Raw genomic sequence first — 18335 nt, 5'->3', positions numbered from 1 at the left:
AGGAAAATTCCTGTGTAGTGGAAATGATGAAAGCAGTTGAGATCTGTTATAATAATAGGTTTCCATTGCATTTTTTTTTTACTGTTGTAAAGAGGTACCAACTCTACCACTAACACTGCTACAACAACTGGGCCATTGTGCATATTGTGTAGCTAAAACATTACTTGTAGAATAGGGCCATTATGCATATAGTGTAGCTAAAACATGATTTGTAGAATAGGGCCATTATGCATATTGTGTAGCTACATCTGCAGGGCATTAACAGGGCCTTATCTTAATCATCAACACCCACCCACTCACTCACTACTTGCACTTTGTCCCTTTATTCAAAGCGATCAGAATTGTATTTAGGTCCTTTGTTGCAAAGATGGAGTGAACAACATTGCTATCCCCCATTCATCTGCTTAGTTAATTAGATGATACTGTCCACAACATTCCATGCATAAAAGGGAGAGATGTCTTGGAAAGAAATAACAATGATGAGAACTGAACATAACATGTCATACCTGTTTCTATGATAATATCGATGAGAAGAACAAGGATGTGTTGGCCTTGTCTATTTAACAATTTTCACATAATAGAAAAAAAGGTGAAAAAACATTTGCGATGAAATAACTTTTGTTTGTAAAAAATCGATGCACCAATAGACACGTCGCTGCCATTTATAAGCTTCCTGTGAGTTTATACGCTAGCCGTGCAACAATTTGTCACCCCCGCCTTGTGTTTTCAATGCCTTTTGTGGCCCTATCAATAAACCATCCAATGTCACATGCTGGGTCCTGTTATTAACGTCTGTCTCTATTGTAATCTCGCAAAGAAATCATTGATAGCTGTCCTCCATATTTCTTTACAATCCCACCACAGATGTATCTCTCCCGGGAGGTAGGGGGGAGAGAGGTAGAGGGAGCGCGAGAGAGAGAGATAGTGAGAGAGAGAGAGAGAGGGAGAGGGAGGGGGAGAAAGAGACAGAGAGAGGGAGAGATAGAGAGAGAGGGGGGAGATACTCCCCTCCCCACTCTAAATCTTACCGTCCCACCTGAGATAAGAGCAGAATTGAGTTATTGAGCAGGCAGTTTAAGATATAAGCTTTCGCTAAAGGGACACTCAAAAGAGTCACAATGAGAAGAGATTGAATGGTGTTTCATTACTTGTGGGCGATTCCCATGTTTCCTCTCTGCGTGTCTACAGCAGTGCTTCTCCTGCAAGATTAGGAGCTTGCTATAGTGGAGAATGCAATTTGTTTGTATACGATGCAACATGTCTGTTACGGGTACTTCATCATACGAATCATAGAGCTAAACAACGTGAATAGTGGTAAATACATTGTGTTTGTGGACTCTATTATTTCACTATTCTAATGTCACACCATGACTGATGACTACCTAAAGAGTGTCCCCGATATGTACATTGAATTACAGAAGATCTCTCAATAGCGATCCATCTCTTATTCTTATTCTTTGGTTGGGTAACTACTGAGTGCACAAAACATTAGCAACAGCTGTTCTTTCCATGACATAGGTGACATAGGACCAGGTGAATCCAGGTGAAAGCTATGGTCCCTTATTAATGTCACCTGTTAAATCCACTTCAACCAGTGCAGTAGAAGGGGAGGAGACAGGTTAAAGAAGGATTTTTAAGCCATGAGACAATTGAGACATGGATTGTGAGGGTGCAGGTAGCCTAGTAGTTAGAGCGTTGGGCCAGTAACCGGAAGGTTGCTGGATTGAATCCCCTAGCTGACAAGGTAAACATCTGTTGTTCTGCCCCTGAGAAAGGCAGTTAACCCACTGTTCCCCGGGCGCCGTGGATGTTGATTAAGGTAGCCCCCCACACATCTCTGACTCAGAGGGGTTGGATTATATGCAGAAGACACATTTCAGTTGAAGGCATTCAGTTATACAACTGACTAGGTATCCCCCTTTCCCCTTTCCCTGTATGTGTGCCATTCAGAGGATGAATGGGCAAGACAAAATATTTCAGTGCCTTTGAACTTGGTATAGTAGTAGGTGCCAGGAGCAACGGTTGCTAGGTCTTTCACGCTCAACCGTTTCCCGTGTGCATCAAGAATGGTCCACCACCCAAAGGATGTCCAGCCAACTTGACACACCTTGGAGAGTTCATGCCCCAACAAATTTAGGCTGTTCTGAGGTAGAATACATGAGGCATCTTCCCTCATTCAGAATGCTACCATCATTTTCCTGACAGAACAGGCATGGACAACCACTCCCTCTGGGTATCGTACACCATTAGTCCACCTACAACAACAGCACCTCCACAAGGCACAACGTAATGACAAAGAAGAAAGGGATAGTATTTACAGTGTAAGGAGCTGACAGCAGGTTTTATTGGTTTTGAGGGGAAATGGCCCTGGTTCTACTTATTGCAATGGGCATGGACATGGGAGAAGTGCTTTGCTTTGTATTACTCCATCCCCAATCACACCCAGCGTGAGATAATAGCGACCATAATACACTGTGTTGCTGCTAATGGAAACAAGGGGCGTTTAAGAGCACAGAGAAAGAGAGACAAAGGCAGGAGGGAGAGAAACAATTATGATGTGCTTGATTCACCGTTGTCAAGAAAAAAACACGGCTCGTTTGAGAATTAAAATAAGGATGAGATGGGGGAGAGCAAGGAGAGCCCGGGGGTGAGAAACAGCACAGCATGGTGGGTAATGGCTTCCGCCATTTTGTGCCTCTGTTAAACATTGAGGTAGTGAGGAGAAGTGTAATCACATGAATGTCTTCTGTGCTAACGGGAGATGTTGTCGCGAGTCATCCCTCTCATGATGTCACAACAAATACACACACACACAGACACCAAGTGTCTACTTAGAGGCAAAGGAAGTCGTGTTGCAATGCTACATGTGACAACCTGTGAGTGTTGGGTCTTAAAGACATTAGCTCACAGTCAAACAGAGTTCACTGTGGTCCTAATATAATATTTGTGACTGTTCATGCTACAGCATGCCAAATAAATGTGTTCGCTTCTTGAGAAATTGTCACAATGTCTATATCGGTAGTTTCTTTGTTACTAATAAAGGCAAAGGACACGAGTTGAACTCATGGAAATTAATGCAGTCTTGTAAATGTGAATAGCAAATGATTGCAAAGGAAAATGTGGAAAAGCACTTAGCTCGTACCTCTGTCTGTCAACCTGTTGTTATCCAACGATGCACACAATCTAAAGGATATCTAAGAGAATATCTGCTCGAAATTCTAAAGTCAACCCAAAGATGTTTCAAGATATTCACCTATCTGGTATTTCAGTCTTAAAAATTAACAAAAGAAGTGGAGCTGAATGTTTTTATGATTCAGCTCCAAGTCCATTCTTCTTCCTTGAATCCATGCTTGATCTTCCTCTGACATAGCTCTCAATGGAGAACAGACTGCTAGGCTAACACACCTCCATTTCTGCAGTTCCTGTACCTCTTAACAAAACAGTTAAGTTTCACCTTGTTTCACATTGCTGCGAGGACTTTGAGAGCTTGACACAAAACCGCCGAGCACAATGAACAGCACGACTCAACAGTCCACGTAGAAAAGTACCAGACATCTACAAAAATAACCTTGGTTGGTCAAATAATGGGCCTCTCATGGTTAGACTTGTATATCCTCCTGCATATTGCACTGTGACATAAAAGCATAAGAGACCTGTGCAGAAGAAAAGAGAGTGTAGAGTTGCCAATACGCTCACTCAACTAATGTAGTGCTATCCATATTGTTCATTCTATTTCCATGGCTGTTTACTTAGTATGTGGGACTCCCCCTTGGGCCATATGCAAGGTGAGCCAGTTCCATAAACAATGTGCAAGTGCCTCTTTCCCAAACAATGAGACACTTACAGTTGACATCTATGCTTGATGTATGCCAAGCAATTCAGCTGTTCCTTCAAACGGAAAGTTCTGCAGCTGTGGATGTGTTTGCTAACATTGTGCATCGGTCTATAAAACTGCAGCATATGCAAGTATCTGCTACAGCATTTCACTGGACAGAAGCGAAATGTCGGCTTGAACTTACTTGTGTGCATTAAGAACATTGTAAACTTCTGAAGATGGTGCTAAAACAGAATCCAATAGGAAGACAATAACACCAGGGAATATGTTGTTGAGTAGGGCTGTAATGCCTTTAGAATGAAGGCTGTGGTGATTAGAACAAGATCAGCTCACAGAAAATGTTTCAGCGCTGAGCCTGTGGACAGTTTCTCAGTAGGGCAAGACACAGGAGCTGTCCGGGGTCCTGAAAGCAGCTGTCCAGGCTAGAAAGCAGCTCTCTGCTGGGTTCAAAACATCAGACAGAGCCGACAGCTTAACCCGGAGATCAGTAATGTTCAGACAGCTTTCCCTCACTGCTGTACCTTCTTCTGCCAAGGAGAAACCACCTATTGACATAAGTGCAATACACGCCTTTCAGATCTGAATATCTTTCACAAGTTTTCTAATGTAGCCTGCTCATAAACTGAAGTGATCCACATGCTAAAATAATGCTGTTTTTTTCTTTACTTGCAAACTGTAACATGTAGAACAGTTCGTCAAAAAGAGATTGACAGTATCTTGTGAATGTCATTGTCAAATAAGCAAAGACCATAGAGTGAGCCTGTCAAGGTGAGGATACGACATCAAGCCGTCATTAGCTCGGTTTCCATCCAATTGGCAACAGATTTTCATTAGAATATTCTAAAATCTGTGCATTTTTCTTTTAAACAGACTTATTTTGGATAAAAGGCTGTGTGTGCTGATGGAGTGGACATAAAAATAACTTTACAGAATAAAACATTTTCATTGCATTTTCAACTCACCGAGTGTACAAAACACTAGGAACATCTTCCTAATATTGAGTTGCAGTTCTTGACACAAACCAGTGCACCTGGCACTTACTACCATACCCCGTTCAAATATACTTAAATATTGTGTCTTGCCCATTCACCCTAAGTGGCAAACATACACAATCCATGTCTCAATTGTCTCAAGGCTTAAAAATCATTTTTTTAACCCGTCTCCTCCCCTTCATCTACACTGATTGAAGTGGATTTAACAAGTGACATCAATAAGGGATCATTGCTTTCACCTGGATTTACCTGGTCAGTCTATGTCATGGAAAGAACAATGTTTTGTATGCTCAGTGTTTAGCAAATGTTCCCACTCTGGTCTTGGTACGTGTGGTACAGTATAGCCAACAGCTGGCAGATACAGTGCTAACTACATGTTGAAATTATTATGGACGAAAAAGGAAGATTATTTTTACTTGTCAAACAGCAGCCAAGCATCGATCATCATGTCACCGGAATAAGAACATGGAAATTTATTGGAAAGGAACATCATCACCGTGCACTTTCACCATCCAGCGAAGTTAATCAGAACTTTTTTAATCTGTAGCCTAATAAACGGCATGTTTTCCCGAGTTGGAGGATCACACAGCATACAGTATCAGCGTTTGACTCCAAGTTTACTTCGATATGATGGTTATTATATCAATGTTTTCACATAAAGGTGTTTCCACCGTCCATTATTCATTTTACCGACACATATCCCACCATGCCAAACGAGCAAATTCTCTGTCGACTAGGCTTGGGAGGTACACCGTATATACCGTACACCAAGGTATTTGGAAAAAGCCACGGGATGGTTTTTCCATACTGTCAATACCGTTAAAACTATTTATTTTACCTTTTCAATACATTTTAATATTTGTGTCTACTTTTGAAGTAAAAAACCTGCAGTCAACTTGTGCGATATGTTAGGAGATAAAGCAGATTGCGTTCTTCATTTCACCTGTCACGTTATTTTATATTATGAAGCTTTCCATAGTTCCCCAGAACAGTTGAGCCAGTCATGTGTTTGTTTGTAAATAGCACAATGGTAGAAAGCAGGAGCAGGTGAGTCCAGCTGTGTATATACAGAGGTTGCGTTTTATATTGAAACACCAGTCTCAAAGTCAACAGTGAAGAGGCAACTCTGGGATGCTGGCCTTCTAGGCAGAGTTCCTCTGTCCAGTGTCTGTGTTCTTTTGCCCATCTTAATCTTTTATTGTTATTGGCCAGTCTGAGATATGGCTTTTTCTTTGCAACTCTGCCTTGAAGTCCAGCATCCCGAAGTCGCCTCTTCACTGTTGACGTTGAGAATGGTGTTTTGCGGGTACTATTCAATGAAGCTGCCAGTTTAGGATTTGTGAGGCGTCTCAAACTAGACACTCTAATGTACTTGTCCTCTTGCTCAGTTGTGCACCGGGGCCTCCCAGTCCTATTTCTATTCTGGTTAGGACCAGTTTGCACTGTTCTGTGAAGGGAGTAGTAGTACACAGCGTTGTACGAGATCTTCAGTTGCTTGGCATTTCTCGCATGGAATAGTCTTAATTTCTCAGAGCAAGAATAGACTGACAAGTTTCAGAAGAAAGTTATTTGTTTATGGCCATTTTGAGCCTGTAATCGAACCCACAAATGCTGATGCTCCAGATAGTCAACTAGTCTAAAGAAGGCCAGTTGTATTGCTTCTTTAAGCAGAACAACAGTTTTCAGCTGTAATAACATAATTGCAAAAGGGTTTTCTAATGACCAATAAGCCTTTTAAAATGATAAACTTGGATTAGCTAACACAACGTGCCATTGTAACTCAGGAGTGATGGTTGCTGATCATGGGCCTTTGTACGCATATGTACATATTTCATAACAAATCTGCCATTTCCAGCTACAATAGTCATATACAACATTAGCAAATGTCTACACTGTATTTCTGATCAATTTGAACGGTAGTGTATATATAACTTTACGAGCTGTTTTTGCAATTTGCTTACATTCGCTTTGTGCTCATTAGCAACCTCCATGGAAATTCAATATTTCTAGTGCTAATTTTGTTAGCATTCTGGTAATGGTCTTTTTAGAATTTTTTGGGGACGCCCCCTTGTGTACTAAGCTGGTAATACTCTAAATCCCGGGATGAGCAAAGGACGGTATGACAATATCTGGATACCACCCAACCTTACGGTCGACATTTATAAAATTGTACCGGCATGTCCTGTTTCCATCAGCCCGGTCGTGACTTTTTTCATGCGTCAGGTGCATCTGCATGAAATGGTTGTAAGGAAACCTGGTTAATGTAAAGAAAAATGTGCATGGTCTCAAGTCACAGTGGTAACCATCATACAATGTGTCTCTTTAGGCAAGACTTTGTGATAGGATTTATATATCCTGTGAATGCCCCCAGAAGGCATGCCGTTCCATACTGTTTCATCGTTTTAACTCCCACTCTGAAATCATATATGTACAGTATTTAATTTCACTCAGTATAAACAAAAGGATGTTCAGTTCTGTCAGTCCTTCACCACTAAAGGCATATCATAATGCATGTAGCCTAATATGCTAAATTGATTTCCCCCTGCTTCAATATACATATCTACCGTTCCTATTTACTGTGTTTTGCCTCCTGTGTCTCAAGTTTGGATTCTGTGTGTCAAATTAATCTGAAAGCCACTGACTTCTATTTTCAGTTGCACTGTTTATGCCAGAGGCAACATTATATATAAAAAAAGGAAAATCTCAAGAGGGATTTAACGTAAAAAGAAGACGGGAAAAAAAACACACTCCTAAATAGATTTATAAGCATTGATGTAATAGGCTCAGAAGCAAATCCTTGAATAGATCACTATGCCAGTGTTTTTAAAATGCCATATTCAACCACTGAAAAAGCCCTGGGACATCGGAAGTGCATTTCATGAGACCACACAGATAATCAGTGCCACTGAATGTACAAAAAGAGGTCATCTCAATTCTCTGTGGTAGGAAATAGACTTGGCATGGGGGTGTCATTTTGGACCACTGGTTCCCCATTCTCCAGTGTTATGAGCACTGGTTCTCTGCAACCCGGTAGTAGTAATCATTTTTATAGCCCTTACTTAATTAAAACGTCTGAACAATATGCGGCCGAGTTCACCAAATTAAAAATAAATTAAGATGGCAGATGTGGCCTTAATGGCTTAATCCAGCCTTTATATTGGTTCCAATAAAGCATAGCCACAGTCCAAAATTGTTCAATACTTGCTATCTTCAACAGAATCTGCCATAGCAACACTTTAGCTCCGTATTTTAACAAAAACACAGACAACTTTAACACATGCACATAATGACATGGCAGACACTGTCTGTTTCCTTCTCTTCCTTCCAATTGAAATGTACCCCTTAGTAGGAATGTAGTACAACTAAATTAGGGGGACCCAATTTCAAGCGGGACCACTCCACTGATAAGCTGTAAGAGTGATCTGAGAGAGCACTCAGGGTTCTCCTGCTACATTATGACAATATTAGACTTAAAACGGATGGAAGTGGAGAGAATAGAAATCAGATGGGCAGAAAGAGAGAGAAGAAAATAAGTCTAATTGTGTTATGTCTCACGGCGATGAAGGGTTTCAGAGAACAACATTTTCTTGGGCGGAAAACTCCAGAGAACTCAGAACCCTGTTTAGAATTCTGTTGTGTCAGGCACATGAAACACAGGGTTAGCATTTGAAACTGAGCATTTAAGCATGTTGGCTTGACGCGGTTGACACCTCCGTGTAATCATATGTCATGTACTGTATGCCCTTTGGGAGGAAAATGGCCTCAAAGGAGTGGTAAAGAGGATAAGGTCAAAGATCAAATGAAGTAAACTCAGTTTTCTAAAGGAGCTGGTGGTGAACCATGTACTGTATCTATTCCAGTTCTAACTAGTCAGTCAGTCCAAGTTCACCGGAACCATTAACATTACTTTAATGGTCAATTGCACAAAAGGTTCAATCGAAATTTGACTTCTACTTTTAACACAACCCCTCTGAAAGAAACACATACATACTGTACACACACATATATATATACATTGTCTTTTAGGATTTGATACCAGCAACCCTCCGGTTGCCAGTTCACTTCCCGGGATTCTAACTGGCAACCCTCTGGTTGCTGCCTCACCTCTCTTAGCCTCTAGGCTACCTGCTGCCCATAACCATATTACCCATGTAATGCCCCACATATAATCAGTTTTGTTGACAATGAAATTCCCTGACCCATCAAAAAACAACATGTGTTGGAAAATTTTCTTTTAAAGAAAAACATTATTTCCTTACCTGGCAAGGCCTCTGATAGTAGATGTCCATACAGTGTGACTGAAGAGTAGTTGAGCAGTCCTTAAAAATCCCCAGTGCCAACGGAATTCACAGGTCACTTATTCCAAGATTCCGATGTCTGCAATGAATAAAAGAGAACAGATTTTAGCAGAGATACAGTGGGAGTTTTCCAGTGATAGCACAAGTCTGAGCAGTAAGTAACAAGCCCAACCAACCAAGATAAACATCCTTGAAGACTGTCAGCCCAAGGAAGACAGAGGAAGGCCTCTAAGTCGAAGAAGGAAAAGACCTGACATATGCACAGTATCTTCCTTAAACGCTTGAGCAGCTTGATTATTTTTCTGCCAAAAACGGCAGCCGAGGGACACTTCATTAAATCCTAAATTCTTGACCGACCAACTGGCCAAGGAAAGGGTTTAATGAAAGAAGATCCTGATTTAACTCCTAACTGTATGTTTTGGCTACTAATGTAAGTGTGATAGGAGGGGAAAGGAAGCGTTCATTAACATACATGGTTATTCATATCAATCCATTTGATTTTAGTCGACTCAGGATGCTATAGCTCTTCCTAATGAAGGGGAGGAGACTCAGTTCACTTGAATCAATGGTGGAGTTCCTCTAACATGGCTAAACTCCGCCCACCCAGGGCACCGGGCCATGTTAAAGGAATTCCATCATTCAGTGAGAAATACTTAATAAGACAGTTACAGTATGATGGCACCAACTTACATTGTGAGCACAACTACCATCCATTACATTCATATGAAATTCACTGTAATTTTAGAGTAATGAAAATCACTGATGTTGCTTTTATCAGTCCTAGGTGTAGATAAACCTGATAACAGATAAGAAATGTGATAAGTAATCAAATGAATTGAACACCTTGTCAGTGAGTGAGATGGGTTTGCTCCCAGAGGACAAGTACTGATACTGTATGTTAATATGATTGAGGAAAATCACACTTCCTACTATCAAGTCATCTAGGTATCCACTTAATAACACTCTCAACAATGGAGAAACTGCATAAAGGTGGAGGAATTCAGATATGATGTCATTGTTTCAGCACAACCCACATCGTTTTTACACTACGGCACGCAACATGGTTCAATGTGCTAATAAATCGGCACAATCTACTTTTGAGTAATGGGGAGCAAAGTTTGCTGCTGCTGTTTGCTAACCTAACTATGCTATCGCTAGTCCCATAAAACATTATGTTTTCTCATGTGAAGAGCAAATGTTTATGCATAGTCTAGATAACATTTTGTATTGTCCAAGTACACTTATTGTTTTTCAACCAAGTTAAGTATCTTGCCAACTATTTTTCATAATTGTTCTGCATCTGTATATTTAAGCTATAAGACATGAGGGGTCATGGTATATGGCCAATATACCACGGGTAAGGGCTGTTCGTACGTATGACGCAACACGGAGTGCCTGGATACAGCCCTTACCTGTGGTATATTGGCCATATACCACAAACCTCAGAGATGACCTATTGCTATTATAAACTGGTTACCAACGTAAGTAAAGCTGCAAAAATAAATGTTTTGTCATACCCGTGGTATATGGTCTGATTTACCACGGCTGTCAGACAATCAGCATTCAGGGCTCAAACCACACAGTTTATAATTCGTAAATATAACTCTGGATCCAGTCTTCTCCTTCACCTGTGCTGTAAGCCACCTGATCTACTATCTTAACTAGAGCTGCTCAACACCACCTAAAATAACTTGCTAGGTCTTCTCTCAACAGTGTCTTTGTCGTATTTAGTTCTGGTACTGATTTGCACACATCGATCTGTATACTGGTATTAAAGATACAGAAATGAAGTCTCTCCTTGTGCAGGCTGAAAGTGGATGGCTGTTGGTCATCCAGGAAATCCACAGTAAGTGTCCAATGTGGCAATCTATGATAGCAGTGTAGGAACTCAACTTCGTGGTGGCTTTAGAGCGGAAAGCCTTTCCTTGTAATCTCCGAATTGGTCAGCAGAACAAATCTCCAAAATGGACACGTTAAAGTTCTGGTAGAACTTTTTAAACTGAGCTTGACGAAGCAGAAAGGCATTTGACTGGGACATAAGCCGACAATATCCTGTCGCAAATGATTATACAAAAGAGGCAAAGGCCTGTCTGCACAACACAATTATACAGTTCCCGTTATTTCAGAGCATGAGTGTGAAGTGTTTTCCCCCCGTTGTTTTCAGCATGTCAAAATATGAGCCTTTTTATAGCTTAGTTCACCTGAGCACCGACAATGTACTCGAAAAACAAACAAACAAATCTTATTTTATTTCAAATGAAAACTGAGACTTCCCATCCAACAAGTACAGTCAGTGGGCGTTGACGAAGCAACAAATGTTCAATGCCTTATAAATGCTCGTGAACGTTGCCGTTTTCTGACGGCAGCCCACCCACAGATTGGAATAATCCGCCGTTGAAGGATTTGGAAGACTGAAGTCGTGGAGGGATTATGAAGCGGCAAATGAGTGCAGCTTAATTGGAGCAAAGACTTAATGAGAGTCCCTTGAGGACTGTAATCAGTGGCAGAGGAATGGCCCAGGTAGGGAGAGAGCACGGTCAAGGAGATCAGGCTTTCCAAATGATAATAGCAGGGTTTTTCCATTCCATGCCTGAGCCTGACGGTGAGGTTGTTAAGAAAACTGAAGAAGGGTGTCTCTGGTGTCCCTCATCACTTGCTTTATTTTGAGGCTAAAGAAAGGGGTAATTTCAGGAGAGGTGCTTCAGTTGAACGGAGCATACGTGGCAACAACATAATCCCGAATCATGTAAAACATATGTGTTTCTTATTTTGTCAATGGGGACCAGATTAATAAAGAATAGCTAGAATACATAAGAATCTGTTCCAGGTAGGTAGAAATGCTGACCCTCTGAAAATGATCTACAAGTTAAACAACCTTAGATTTCTTTGTAGATGTATGCTATTGGATTACGTTTTCTTCAAGCGTTAGATCTTGTAGGGCATTCAGATGGACTTTAAATTACTTTTGGTTTGGCATTTTGCTTCGGCTGTTTGTCTTCCTGGCAATACTTTAGTGTGAACACTTAGCTAACTATGTCATTTAGATCAACACCAAGTGGTTAAATGTGATCATTATGTGATCATCACACACACACACACACACACACACACACACACACACACACACACACACACACACACACACACACACACACACACACACATACACACACACACACACACGCTTTAGGTGTTGTTTTGTAGACAAAATATCACAGAGTCTACACAGACAGTCATTACTCATTGTTTACTCTTTTTCATAGTCAGATTTCAATGCCTGAAAATCCTATATTAGTCTATCTGCATGCCATTGAGAATCTATAATTTCCCATCTGGATTCTTATTTGTTTACCAAATAGTTGGTTTTAGTATGTGTCCTGATTGAGTTAGTAGCATTTTATTGAGCAGTATCACCTTCGTGCAGTCTCAACTCACGTCTCTGCACAATAACCATAAAACTCCACTTGTGTCTGTCCCCATATCTGTACATCAACACTTAACCTGGTAGGATTTACCGTGTTACTTTGCATTCTGCTTCAATAATAATTTCACAATTGAATTGTGTTGCTGTAAAGGCCTGGTGTCGTATCTCAGTTTGTCCCAGACAAGGCTTGCACACATTGCACCGAATGTGGATCTAGCGTTCATCTGCCGATCGTTCAGCACACTTTCTTTTAGGAACCACCTGCTGTACACAACATTTGTCACGCAATGCTACATGTAAAATCGGTGCGCACTCAAGTTGAGGTGCTATTGTACTCTCGGCCAGCAAACATTATAGGTATGTCTGAGCCCTAAGAGAAACGTATGCCTCTTAATCCTTGCAGTCCACTGCAATCCCCACTCAAGCCCCTCTGGCTTGGTCACCATTGTGATTCCATTATGTGGCGACAGACTAAAGCAAGTCTGAGCTTGTGCATTCAATTCAACTTGATGACACATATATGCCGAAGGAGGTTTTAGGCTCAGCTGCATTGATCCACAGCTGAATTCGATTACACGCACACTGAGGACCATTAACAGCAACAATTTCTTATTCTGTTTCAATGTGATGTCCAATTACATTGCATTAGCCAGAAGTTAGCCGTCTAGATTAGCACTGACCATAAACATTTGATAGTTACGATACTTGGACCAGAGTTAACCAGGACATACAATTACTTGTGCGTACAACCAGCTGGGGCAAACTGCCATTGTACCACATGCAATTAATTGCTGCGTCAAAACTAGAGCAACAATAATGGATTTTGACATCAGCAGATATTCTACATCACATTTTTATCAATCTAAATATCTCTGTCATCGTTGATTTCAATGGGGTGAATGGGGCCACTAATGTCAAGGACAAAATATCTATATAGTTCTACAGAGAAAAGGTTTCCTCTATAACAATGAGTCGGTGAGTTTATCCAAGCAGTATTTTCACGGTGATACAATACATTTCAGTCATCAAGAGTGTAGATAAACAGGGTGGTACCCTAGATATAATTTGCTGGATACAAAGACATCATTAATTGTCTTTGAGAGTGATTGAAGCACTGAATGCAGAGAAAACACTGTCAGTAGGCATCAGTACATAGCCTCGGAATGTTTCCTTCTCTTCCAAAAAGGCAAACAGAGGTCAGCATTCATATTGTGAAAACTTCAGTATAAAAGTGATGTTCAAGAGAACAAATTGATATGTAAACGATGAGGATGAAACAAACAAGGGGAACTTAAGCCTGGAGGCAGTCAGTAGAGAACAGCAAGTCAAAAACGGACGCAGACAGACGGAAAGAAGTGGGATAAAAGTTGAATGCAAATGTACCTGCTGGGGCCCGAGACAAATACATAAATATCCAGATAAAAAGAATGCATGAAAAAATATGGTTGTGGGGGTACACAGCTGTACATTCTTTAAAGAGAACCTTTTCAGAAGATAAAAAAGATGGATGCAAAGGGAGAAAACTGCTTGTGCCTTTGGCCTACGTTGAGAGTTGTTGCTTAGAGCTTGGTGAATAAGACCCAGTAATGCCACGTGAACGCTCTTCCTACACAAAGGTTTATTGCATTATTGCTCAGAGCGGCACTGTGTGTGAGTCAGACTCCGACAGTGGGACTGGCTTCATTAGACAAATCTTACACAATGGGCAGGGAAAAGGCCAAGACAGGCTCCCTCAGGAGACAAAGGGCTCTTTTCCATCTGCAGCATTGTCAAACTTAAACTGTGACATCTGTCCCAATTGAAGTGCTACTGCAGCTGATGTTAAGGAGAAGGAGTGTTAAGTCAGAAATTATCCGAACAGTTATCAGTTATTGTTTTGAAGACGGTGGGCCTTAGGGAATCACTGCTAGTCATTTCTAAATTAATAGGTCCCTCAGGGACATGCAGAATATATAGTCAATGGCATCATTTCTACCATTCACACACCATCCTCCATACAGTGCCACCACACATGCTACCTTGCCGTCTCAAAGATAGCTCAGGTCAAAAGTAACTGCCTTCCTATGGGACAGTATTCCAGAACATGAGAAGAGTCACAGAATGGTATTCTGGAAGAGACCTGTAGGTCATGTTCTGCCTGAATCCCAAATGGCAGGGGTCGTGTAGGGTCTGTTATGTAGACACCTCTACTAACCTTTAACCAGAGAAGATAAGCAGCTTGATTTACTAGAGGGAGGGGCACATACATGCTTATGACAAGTGCTAAAATAGATTATAACCGCATCATAATGCATTCTCATTATCAGGTTTTAAGTAAAGTGTTACCAGAAATCTTTGCACACACAGACAAGCAGACAATTCTTAAAATAGACTAGTTCGCCAGTGTATGCACACACACACACACACACACACACACACACACACACACACACACACACACACACACACACACACACACACACACACACACACACACACACACACATCATGTGGTGTTGCAAGCACAATTAGCTAAGGAAGGTGATTTACACTCAGTGGCCTAAACAGCTCACACCCAGATGACAAGAAAGCGTGTGGCCTTCTCTGATGTGATAACACGCCACCAAATCTGTATTTAATTGGGAGAATTTCTCCCCACCACAGCCTGACGGAAAGACAACAGCGAGCAAATAATAAAGCTTAAACGAGATCCAAGAAAAAGTAGGGAAAACTAAAGTAAACCAACAAGATGTCTGAGACAGACACAACAAGACTAAACGTGTAATTCTCCACATCCTGTTCAACTGATCAGCTTCCTGTGCTCAGCACCTGGCACTTTCCTCTAATTTGTTGGCTCCAAATGTTAAGCAGAATCATGTCCGACACATACTTCAAGCCAAATCGACAGTAAAAATGGTCGGCCGCCATGTATTGTGAGGGATTGCTCACGATTAAAAAGAGCACGGGAAAATAATTAAGGAAATACAGTGGCTTGCGAAAGTATTCACCCCCTTGGTATTTTTCCTATTTTGTTGCCTAACAACCTGGAACTAAAATAGATTTTTGGGGGGTTTTTATCATTTGATTTACACAACATGCCTACCACTTTGAAGATGCAATTTATTGTGAAGCAAACAAGAAATAAGACAAAAAAACTGAAAACTTGAGCGTGCATAACTATTCACCCACCCAAAGTCAATACTTTGTAAAGCCACCTATTGCAGCAAGTACAACTGCAAGTCTCTTGGGGTATGTCTCTATAAGTTTGGCACATCTAGCCACTGGGATTTTTAGCCATTCTTCATGGCAAAACTGATCCAGCTCCTTCTAGTTGGATGGGTTTGCTGGTGTACAGCAATCTTTAAGTCATACCATAGATTCTCAATTGGATTGAGGTCTGGGCTTTGACTAGGCCATTCCAAGACATTTTATATGTTCCAAGCCACTCGAGTGTTGCTTTAGCAGTATGCTTAGGGTCATTGTCCTGCTGGAAGGTGAACCGCCGTCCCAGTCTCAAATCTCTGGAAGACAAACAGGTTAACCTCAAGAACTTCCCTGTATTTAGTGCCATCCATCATTCCTTCAATTCTGACCAGTTTTCCAGTCCCTGCGGATGAAAAACATCCCAACAGAATGATGCTGCCACCACCGTGCTTCACTGTGGGGATGGTGTTCTTAGGGTGATGAGAGGTGTTGGGTTTGCGCCAGACATAGCGTTTTCCTTGGTGGCCAAAAACTCAATTTTAGTCTCATCTAACCAGAGTACCTTCTTCGGTATGTTTGGGGAGTCTCCCACATGCCTTTTGGCGAACACCAAATGTGTTTGCTTATTTTTTTTCTTGGAGCAATGCCTTTTTCTGGCCACTCTTCCATAAAGCCCAGATCTGTGGAGTATACTGCTTAAGGTGGTCCTATGGAAAGATACTCCAATCTCCACTGTGGAGCTTTGAGCTCCTTCAGGGTCATCTTTGGTCTCTTTGTTGCCTCTGATTATAACCCTCCTTGCCTGGTCTGTGAGTTTTGGTGGGCGGCCCTCTCTTGGCAGGTTTGTTGTGGTGCCATATTCTTTCCATTTTTTTTTATAATGGATTTAATGGTGCTCTGTGGGATTTTCAAAGTTCCGGATATGTTTTTATAACCCAACCCTGATCTGTACTTCTCCACAACTTTGTCCCTGACCTGTTTGGAGAGCTCCTTGGTCTTCATGGTGCCGCTTGCTTGATGGTGCCCCTTGCTTAGTGGTGTTGCAGACTCTGGGGCCTTTCAGAACAGGTGTATATATACTGAGATCATGTGACACTTAGATTGCACACAGGTGGACTTTAGTTAACTTTTTATGGCTGCAGGGGCAGTATAGAGTAGCTCTGATTAAAGGTGCCCATTTCAAACGGCCTCGTACTCAATTCTTGCTCGTACAATATGCATATTATTATTACTATTGGATAGAAAACACTCTCTAGTTTCTAAAACCGTTTGAATTATATCTGTGAGTCAAACAGAACTCATTTGGCACAAACTTCCTGACCAGGAAGTGGAAAGTCTGAAATCGAGGCTCTGTTCTTCTTCCTGCCTATAAATGGGCATGATACGTAAGAGTCTACGTGCACTTCATAGACCTTCCCCTGGATGTCAAGAGGCTGTGAGAGAAGAAATTTCGTATTTATCTTGGTCTGAAGTGGAATACAGGCTCTTTGTATGACGTTTCCCTCATTTCCGGTACTCTGGGGAGCGCGAGGTGGACAGTGGGATTGCCTTCTGTTTAGCTGCCGTTATGGACGACTACTATCTCCGGCTTTGATTTTATTTGATACATGTGACCATGTCATCGTAAAGTATGTTTTTTCAATATAGTTTAATCAGATTATTGAAATTTTTTCGGGAGTTTTGCGGTGTTCCGTTCTCTGACTTTGTTGACGATGGAGAGATCCGTGCCACTTGGCTAGTGCGCGTGCTAAATCAAGAGGGAAAGTTGCCGTTCTAAATCCAAACAACGATTGTTCTGGACAAAGGACACCTTGTCCAACATTCTGATGAAAGATCAGCAAAAGTAAGAAACATTTTATGATGCTATTTCATATATCTGTCGTACATGTGAACTAGTCGTGGGCGCCCAACGTTTGGGTACTCTAGCTATACCGAAGCTGCATATCGTAATGAAGTTATTTTTAGAATTCTAACACTGCGATTTCATTAAGAACTAATGGATCTATCATTTCCTATACAACATGTATTTTTTAGTTATGTTTATGAATAGCTATTTGGTCAGAATATGTGTGTCAGAAAAAGTGTCAGGAAAAATCCGGACCAAGTGGGAAAAAGTAGCTAAGTTAGCACAATGTGTAACCATTGATTTCAGCTCTAAATATGCACATTTTCGAACAAAACATGAGTGTATGTATAACCTGATGTTATAGGATTGTCATCTGAGGAAGAAAATCAAGGTTAGTCAAAAGTTATATATCTTTTGCTTGTTTGTTACGATCGCCTACTTTTGCTACTGGGAAATTGCTTGTGTTTTTGGCTATTGTGGTAAGCTAATATAACGCTATATTGTGTTTTCGCTGTAAAACACTTGATAAATCGGAAATATTGTCTGGAATCACAAGATGCCTGTCTTTCAATTGCTGTACACTATGTATTTTTCAGAAATGTTTTATGATGAGTATTTAGTTATTTGGCGTTGGTGTCTGTAATTATTCTGTCTGCTTTCGGTGCAATTTCTGATTGTAGCTGCAATGTAAACTATGATTTATACCTGAAATATGCACATTTTTCGAACAAAACATAGATTTATTGAATTTTGGAAT

At 41.0% G+C, this 18335-nt stretch overlaps 1 protein-coding gene across 3 annotated transcripts in view; it reads right to left on the bottom strand.

Annotated features, from left to right (window-relative positions):
• LOC129858276 (leucine-rich repeat and immunoglobulin-like domain-containing nogo receptor-interacting protein 2) overlaps nucleotides 1-18335 on the bottom strand; it is a 315914-nt gene that overhangs the window by 180438 nt on the left and 117141 nt on the right. For all 3 annotated transcript variants that reach the window (XM_055927402.1, XM_055927403.1, XM_055927401.1), the window contains exon 3: nucleotides 9087-9204. The gene's annotated coding sequence lies outside the window, so the exon portion shown is untranslated. The remainder of the gene's footprint in view (nucleotides 1-9086; nucleotides 9205-18335) is intronic.

This window comes from Salvelinus fontinalis, chromosome 6 (assembly GCF_029448725.1).
Source record: "Salvelinus fontinalis isolate EN_2023a chromosome 6, ASM2944872v1, whole genome shotgun sequence".
Lineage (NCBI taxonomy): Eukaryota > Metazoa > Chordata > Actinopteri > Salmoniformes > Salmonidae > Salvelinus > Salvelinus fontinalis.
This window is presented reverse-complemented; position numbering and strand designations above follow the sequence as displayed.